We start from the raw sequence: 9,381 nt of genomic DNA on the forward strand, positions 1-9,381 counted from the left end.
CTAAGGGACATGTACTTTATTCATATTTTCATAAATTAATGTCAGAACAAGCTTCCATAGTATTTTGAATTATTTACTCCCTAGTATTGTGCAAAATAATGAGTCATTTCTCTGTACTGAAGTGTCTAACAATATGAAAAGTTTCATTAAAATCAATGCTTTTATTTCAGCTGAAAAACTTGTGCACAATAACCTGTCTACATGTATAGATAACAGTAAATTCTTCTATGTTGGAATTTGAAAAACAAGAGTATCCCAGAAAACCATAAAAGTGGATAGAAAATGACAGAAGTTTGATTGTGAATCAAACTTCTAGTAACATAAGGGGGGGAAAATCCAAAATATGTTCTTAAGGACCTCCAGCAAAAGTGCTAGAAGCAGACTGAAATACAGATACAGATTTAATCTAAAGTCCTGCCCTGTACTCAAGAAAAAAGAAACATTACAAATCTATGCGGAAAAGACAGACCAGAATTCACTAAGTACTGTTTGAAGAATTTAACTCAAGAGTATGGGTCTGGGGCTAGAGCATTGTCATTAGCAGTTTAAGAAATCAAATGAATAGACTCAAAATGAACTTGTGCAAAATCCAATATATAAGAATAATAGTTTCCTTAGAAAGTTTTAGAATTTAAAAAATTTGCCTGGCACAGTGGTTCATACCTGGTTTGTGCCTGTAATCCCAGTGGCTCTGTAGGCTGAGGCAGGAGCATTTAGAGTTCAAAGCCAGCCTAAGAAATTTAATAAGGCCGTAAGCAACTTAGCAAGATCCTGTTTCAAAATAAATAAGAGGCTGGTGTCGTGTCTCAGCAGTAGAGGACTAGCATGGGTGAGGCACTGGGTTCAATCCTCAGTACCACATAAAAATAAATAAGTAAATTAAAGGGATTGTGTCCAACTACAACTAAAAATATATTTTTTAAATGCCTTAATGCATATGTTGTACATACAATCTTCTGCATCCATTTATTGAGGTACATAGTAGATGCTTAATAAAGTGTTTAAAGATAAAAAGGACTGGGGATGTGGCTCAGTGTTAAAGTGCCCCTGTGTTCATTCCCCAGTATTCCCCCCCCCATTTTCTAAATTTGCATAAATTACAAATTTAGTAGTTTCTTCCTAAAGATATTAAATGTTAAAAATCTAGATATAGATAGCTTTAATAAAGGTTTAAAAAACCATGAATGGTGAATGCTACAATTTTAAAAGGTGGAATGCTGCAGAGATATAATTAATCTATGGGAATAAAAGCTCTGGAGAGTAATGAAGAGTTGTTTTGTGTTACTGCTATGAAACATACTGAAATAGATGAACTATTAGTTTCTGACATTTACCCTTGTAGCCTTTTCTTTCCAGCAAAACTTAATGAATGCTGTTTCCTTGACACTTTTTCCCTAGCTCCTCCCTCTATTCCCAGAAATCAGCTCTGTTTTACCCTTACTAATGTGGAATTAATTGCTGAGTTTGGTCCGTCCTGGGCTCACTACACTCATTTTCCTTCTCTTTAGAAAAGAGAGGGAAAAAAAATAAGACAAACCACAGGGTGGCTTTAGGTTAGCCCCAGGGTGAACCTGATATTTAATTCAGTGTAGTATGCCAGGGAAGACATGAATTCCCAGAGAGTTCAAAATTAAAATCTTGACTACCCCAAACCTTTTGTAGGTATTGGCTTTGCTGCTGAAATTTTTGCCTTTTTTTTTAAGTAAGTACCATGTTAAAATCTGTCAGCACAATTTTTATTTCAAAAAAATAGGAATTTATGTATCTATTTTATCTAGACAGAAAGTAATTACTACTTCTAGGCAGGTTATAATCACTTATAATTCTTAGTGCTGAACAAATTTCCTAAGGTGAAAGTCAATATGCTGAATCTGAAAGTGTAATGACAGTATAATTTTCCATTATGCATTAAATACAGCTAATACCTCCACTGTTGGATGTTACAAGTTCCTTCTGATACAAAATATAAAGTGCTTGACATTTATTCTAAATTCTTATATGGAATTATACTTTCAGATTGAGCAAATTTCCATTTGTGTTCAAGTTGGGAGAAACAAAATGAGAATCATACTTTTAAATATCATGAAGGCATCCAATAAGAAACATTTTATATTACTGATACAAGAAATTGTTTTATTTTGAAAGACCTAGAGTGAGTCAAAAAGGTTTTGTAAAAAATCATTCTTGATAAAATTTTATCTTAATCTCATGGCAAGTATAAGCAAATTTTAAAAAATCCTGGAAATACATTTTGTAAATCAAAATCATTAATAGTTTCTATTTCTCTGTTTCCCAATAAGAAGTGAATTTTTATTTGGGGGAAGTGTCTCAGAAATAAGAGTTAGTGAGTAAAAGTTTATTACAAATATATACATATAAGGAAAATATTTTCAAAGGGAAAACTCAGAAATTTAAATAATTTCAGTAATTTATAGCTACTCCAAACTGGAAGACACATCCAAACAATGAGAATCTTAAGTAATTGTAAAATTCTTAATAGAACTTTTTAAAAAATAAATAAATCCTATGATATAATAATTTAAAGACTATATCCTCCCACTCTCACAATGAAATAGAAACAAAAAAGACAGTTTTTGATGTCAGTATACTAAAGCTCTTACTGTAATGTGTTATGTCTATATAGTCCTGTGTATTGAGTATTTTTTGTGATAATACAGAAAATAGTATGCAGTAAATGGCTAATATGGATAACATGAAGGTAGAGGAGTATACCTAGTCAAATATCTGAAGGCTTGGTAGAAACAAACTGGTGAGTAATAAAACATTCTTTTGGTTTGGTCATATGTGTTAGAAGCTTTGATCTACTAATTCCACTTCTAGGTTTATAGCCTAAATAAGTAATATAGAGCACAGAAAAATATCTATACCCCCAAGCATTCTTTACAGTGGGAAATAATGAAAGAAAACTAAAAGACCAATAGCATGTCACAGAAACACAATGGGATATAAATTATGCAGCATGTTAAAAGTGGTAGCTCTCAAGAGGAGAGACAGTAAACATTAAGATATAACATTAAATTAAAAGCAGGATATGGAATTGTGTATAGCAGAATTTAAACTATGTAACTGCACAGGAAGAAGTCATAAAGGGAATTTGTTAGAATAAAAGCTTCTAGAATTCAGCCAAGTATAGATAAAAAATTAACACCCATAAATCAGTTGAATTTCTACACACCAATGACTGAAAAAGAAATTAGTAAAACTATCCCATTCACAGTAGCCTCAAAAAAAAAAAAAAAAAAAAAAAGCTTGGGAATCAATCAAGAGATGAAAGTCCTCTATAATGAAAACTACAGAACACTAAAGAAAGTAACTGAAGACCTTAGAAGGTGGAAAGAGCTCCCATGTTCATGGATAGGCAGAATTAATATTTTTTAAATGGCCATACTACCAAAAGTGCTATACAGATTTGATGCAATTCCTATTAAAATTTCAATGATGTTCTTCATATAAATTGGAAAAGTAGTCATGAAATTCATTTGGAATAATAAGAGGCCCATAACAGCCAAAGCAATCCTTAGCAAGAAGTGATGCAGGAAACATCCCATCACCAGATCCTAAATTATACTACAGAGCTATAATAACAAATATATCATGGTACTGGCACAAAACAGACAAGAAGACCAATGGAACAAAATAGAAGACAAATAGAGACAAACCCACATAAATACAGTTATCTCATACTAGATAAAGGTACCATAAACATGCATTGGAGATAAGATAGCCTCTTCAGCAAATGGTGCTGGGAAAACTGGAAATCTATATGCAACAAAATGAAATTAAATCCCAAGCTCTCACCATGCACAAAACTCAAAGTGGATCAAGGAACTAGGAATTAAACCAGAGACTCTGCCCCTACTAGAAAAAAATTTAGCTTCAACTCTCCATGTCAGTTTAGGAACAGACTTCCTCAACTAGACTCCTAAAGTGCAAGAGGTAGAATCAAGAATCAATAAATGGGATTTAATCAAACTAAAAATCTTCTTCACAGCAAAGGGAACAATCAAGAATGTAAAAAGAGTGCCTACAGAATGGGAGAAAATCTTTGCCACCTGCACCTCAGATAGAGCATTTATCTACAGGATATGCAAAGAACTCAAAAAAACTTAACACCAAAAAAATCCCCCAAATAACCCAATCAATAAATGGGCAAAGAAACTGAACAGGCACGTCACAGAAAAAGAAATACAAATGGTCATCAAATATGTGAAAAAATTGTTCAACGTCCCTAGCAATTATAGAAATACAAATTAAAACTACTCTGAAATTCCATCTCACTTCAGTCAGAATGGCAATTATCAAGAAAATAATTAACAATAATGTTGGTGAGGATGTAGGGGAAAAGGTACATTCATACATTTCTGGTAGGACAGCAAATTGGTTCAACTACCTTGGAAAGCAGTTTTGAGGTTCCTCAGAAAACTTGGAATGGAACCACAATTTGACCCTCTTATCTCGCTCCTTGGTCTGTATTCAAAGGACTTAAAATCAGCATACTTCAATGATGCAGCCACATCAATGTTTATAGCAACTCAATTCACAATAGCTAAGCTATGGAAACAACCTAGGTGCCCTTCAGTATATGAATGGATAAAGAAAATGTGAATATTACTTGGCCATAAAGAAGAATGAAATTATGGCATTTGCCATAATTGGTATTCGTAATTCAATTTGGTAAATGAATGGAATTGGAGACTATCATGCTAAGTGAAATAAGCCAATCCCCCAAAACCAAAGGCTGAATGTTCTCTCTGATAGGCAAATGCTTACACAATAAGGGGGTGGGAGGGAAGAATTTCACTGAATCAGAATAAAGGGATGAGAGAGGCGATGGGAATAGGAAAGACGGTAGAATGAACTGGACATAGCTTTCCTATGTTCATATATGAATACATGACCAGTGTAACTCCACATCATGTGCAATCAAATGGGAAGTTATATTTCATGTATGTGTAATATGTCAAAATACATTCTACTGTCATGTATATCAAAAAACAAAAAAAAAAAGAATGAGATCTGTAAGATACTGAAAATGAAGGTATCCATAGTATAACTTTAAGTGAAAGCTAGATTGTTAAAATTTTTGTGTCAACCTGGCTTTATCAAAGATAGAATAAAAATAAAGTCTTATACCATGTATTTTTTATATTTATTTTTTAGTTGTATTTGGACACAATACCTTTATTTTATTTATTTTTATGTGGTGCTGAGGATCAAACCCAGGGCCTCCCTGGGGCTAGGTGAGTATTCTACCACTAAGCCACACCCCAGCCCCCCTATACAGTAGTATTTTAAAGTAACTCAACAGATGACATATAGTGGAGTCTCTAAAACTCAAGAAAAGCCTACCAGGCCCAACTATTTTTAAGATTTTTTTTTCCAGTTTTCACACTGGAAACTAGGGCCTCCCACCTGCAGGGCAAGCACTCTGCCACTGAGTTATATCTCCAGCCCTTTTCAAAATGTTATATTTTGAGACAGTTTCCCTAGGTTGCAGGCTGGGCTTGAACTTGTGATTCTCCAGCCTCAACCTCCAGAATAGCTGGGATTAAAGACTTTTTAAGATTGTTTAAAAACAATGTATTCTAGATGTATTTATCTCTGACATTGTAAGAGACCTGTAATTTATTAAGAATAATAGAGAAGGATCTGGGGATATAGCTCAGTTGGTAGAGTGCTTGCCTTGCATGCACAGGGACCTGGGTTCAATTCCCAGCACCACAAAATAATAATAATAATAATAATATCTCTCAAAACTCTCTGGGTTTAGAAAAAAAGGAATGCATTATGTAAATGCCTTGGAATTTCTCAGAAAAAAAAAGTTGAAATGAAAAACCTTTGAAATGGTCTCTGATCAAAGTATTTCAGTATGCCTAAGGCCTTGGACCTTGCTGTAGCAATTTGTGATTTATGTTGGATAACCTGTTTTTTTTTTTTTCCCCTAGGGAACCTTTATGACTGACCTCTGATAAAAAATCCTGGACTTCAAGGGTCAGGAACTTGCCCTGGTTGATAGCACTTCACACATGTGGTCACACATCATTGCTGGAATATGTATCCCCATCTAGGAAAAACACTTGGAAGCTTGTACCTGGTTTCTCCTAGATTTTGCCCCTGCTACTTTTCCCCTTTATTGATTTTGATTTGAATCATTTTATAATTATAATAATTAGTGTAACAGTTTTTAAATGCTGTTAGTCCTAACAGATACCAAGCTTAATGGAGGGCTTGGGGACCCTGACACAGGAACTCATTAAAAATTACTCAAAAGGTATAATACAAAAGTTTACTCTCCTCTTTGTGGAACCTCTATGTGTGTTAAAGCACACTTTCCCCAAGTGACAAACTTTCCTTGACCCATATATGCTTGCCCACATGTTCTTAAAAGGTGCTGGTGCTGAAAGACTGAGATTTAGTTCTATTCAATGGTATCTGGATGTCAACTCAAGTTGAAAATAGGGGCCAGTTTAACTTGCAGCACTTTTGTGGTAGCTCTGTGCTAATCTTTTGGGCCACCTGGAGCTAAAGTACTGACTCTTGACCTACAAGGGAATGGAACATACTAGCTAGTGATTTATAATGTAAGGTGTTTTTATTTTACTTTTTTTCTGGTATGGGGAATTGAACCCAGGGGCACTCAATCACTGAGCCATATCTCCAGCCCTATTTTTTATTTTATTTAGAGACAAGTCTCACTGAGTTACTAAGTGCCTTGCCATTGCTAAGGCTGGCTTTCAACTTTTGATCCTCCTGTCTTAGCCTCCCAAGCTGCTGGGATTATAGGTGTGCACCACTGCGCCCATTTTGTAATATGCTCTTTTAAGGCCAAAACCTCCCCTCAAAGTGTAAAGTACTAGCTTCTCTACACTGTTTACTAAAAATATAAGATTGATAGTTTTGATTTTTATAGTTGGTTGCACAGTTCTGTTTTGGTGATATGACTAGTGTAGTACAGAAGACCCCTCATTGAAGTTGTGCCTTCAGTTTACTAGGGCCACTATAACAAATTAATGCAAATTCAGTGGTTTAAAGCACACAGATCTGGAAACAGTCCAAAATTAAGATCCTGGTAGGGCCAAGTTCCTTCTGAAGATTCATGAGAAAAATTGTTCCTTTCCCCAGTCTCTGATGGCTGCTGGTATTCCTTGGCTTATGGGTGTATCACTTGAATCTCTGATTCTCATTGCATTATCTTAAGTGTGTCCTTTTCTGTCTCTTGTAAGGGTAGTTCTTGAATTTGGGGCCCACTCTAATCCAGTATAATCTCATCTCAATTCCTTTTTTTTAAATTTATTTTTTAGTTTTAGGTGGATACAATATCTTTATTTTTATATGGTGCTGAGGATCGAACCCAGTGCCTCACATGTGCTAGGCGAGCACTCTATCACTTGAGCCACAACCCCAGTCCCTCAATTCTTAATTACATTTGCAAAGACCCTCTTTCCAAAAAGGTCATATTATGAGGCTCCAAGTGGACACAAGTTTGGGGGGAACTTGTTTTAATCAGCTTTTTTGCTGCTGGATTAAAGGATCTGACCAGAACCACTGCAAAGACTAAGTTTATTTGAGGGCTCAGTTTCAGAGGTCTTAGTCCTTAGAGGGCTGGCTCCATTTCTAGGGGTTCCAGATGAGGCCGAATATCATGACGAAGTGTGTGGCAGAGGGAAGCAGCTCACATCATGGTGACCAGGAAGTAGAGAGAGAGACTCCACTCTCCAGATACAAATATATACATCAAAGCCATTCCCCAATTCCCACCACCTCCAGCCACACCCTACCACTTCAGTTAATTCTCAGTTAATCCCTGTCAGGGGATTAAATCGGTGATTGGGTTAAGGCTCTTACAATCCATCATTTCTCCTCTGAACCTTCTTGTATTGTCTCACACGTGAGCTTGGGGACACCTCACATCCAAAACATACAGGATTCTTTTCAATCCATTACACTTGGTTTTACTTTTATTTTAGTTTTTTTTTTCAATGATGACATTTTTATTTAGAATATATTCATTTGTGGATTGTAAATTCTATTGCTAATCCTAGTCTGCTACATAGTAGTCTTGTGACAATCATCAAATCATTTGAACATCAGGTTTCTGAGCTAAAAGGAAGTTTATGTGATTCAGTTTAGGCATTCTGAGAAAGTGATGCCAAGAAAGAGTTAGATGCACAAGAAATTTATTGGGAGAAATGCATTTGAAAGGGAAAGGGATTCAGGAATAAGCAGAAAGCAATGAACTTGTGAAAATCAGGGAAAAGGAATTAGAATTAATAAAAACCTCAGACTTCTGCACAGCTTTGACAAAGCTTAGAAAAGCCAATGGGGGAGTTCCAGAATAAAGATTGTGCATTAAAAGAGTCCTACACTAGGTATCAATGCCCTGGCTTAAATACCCACTATGTGCCATTAGCTATGAGCAGCCCAGGAAATGTGAAGCCTCAGCATGAACATTGCTGTGGATCCTGAAGTCAGCTGATGAGAATCAACTATCTACAATTCTCACAGTAGGTTCTAGTTGAAGGAAGAACTGAATGGCACACCTCTAGGACTGCTACAATTCTAAGATCTAAAATTCTGAGATTGATTATTTTCATTCCAGAGAAAGGAGGAGGGTGAGGGGGGAAGGAAGGCAGGGAGTTTTTCTTAATGCCAATCAGGCTCATTCTTAATTTGAACACCATAGATTGCTGGGAAACTGTGTTGTGCGTGTCCGTGCTTTCTCCCACCTGCTCCCTATCATGTGATGTACATTTATTTTTCATTTCTTTCATGCTCCTTCAATCCTGTCACTCCAAAACTCTATTAACCTTCTTCCTTCTTTTTCTTCTACTAAAATATATTAGGTAATTCTGGGAGGACTGGCAGTGCTATTTCATCTTTTTATTTGGGGTTAGGGGTAAAAGAATGCTTTTCAAACTTGGATTTACATTAGAATTATCTGAGGAGCTTTTAAAATGTCCAATGCCTGGACATGCCCCAGACCAAGTAAATCAGAATCCCTGGGGGTGGGGTAAGAACAGGCATAAATATGTTTTAAGAATCTTTGGGTGATCCAATGGGCAGGCAAGGTAAGAAGCATTGCGGCAGAGGATTGTAGCTCAGAGGAAGGAAGATGCACAGGCTAAATTAATAAGAACATTCCAGCAGCAGTATATTCTTTTTGCTTCTTTGTTTTTAGTAAAAGAGATACTATTCCTCTTGCTTGCTTTTTTTTTCCCCCTGTACTGAGGATTGAACCCAGAGCCATCTGCATGCAAGGCAAGCACTCCACCAACTGAGTCATATTACCCCGTCCTCTTGCTTGCTTTTTGGATTAGAAATAAGGGACACTAATTTTATTCAACAAAGGCAGCACATAAA

Source organism: Spermophilus citellus (assembly GCF_964194105.1).
Source record: "Spermophilus citellus genome assembly, chromosome: 11".
Classification (NCBI taxonomy): Eukaryota; Metazoa; Chordata; class Mammalia; order Rodentia; family Sciuridae; genus Spermophilus; species Spermophilus citellus.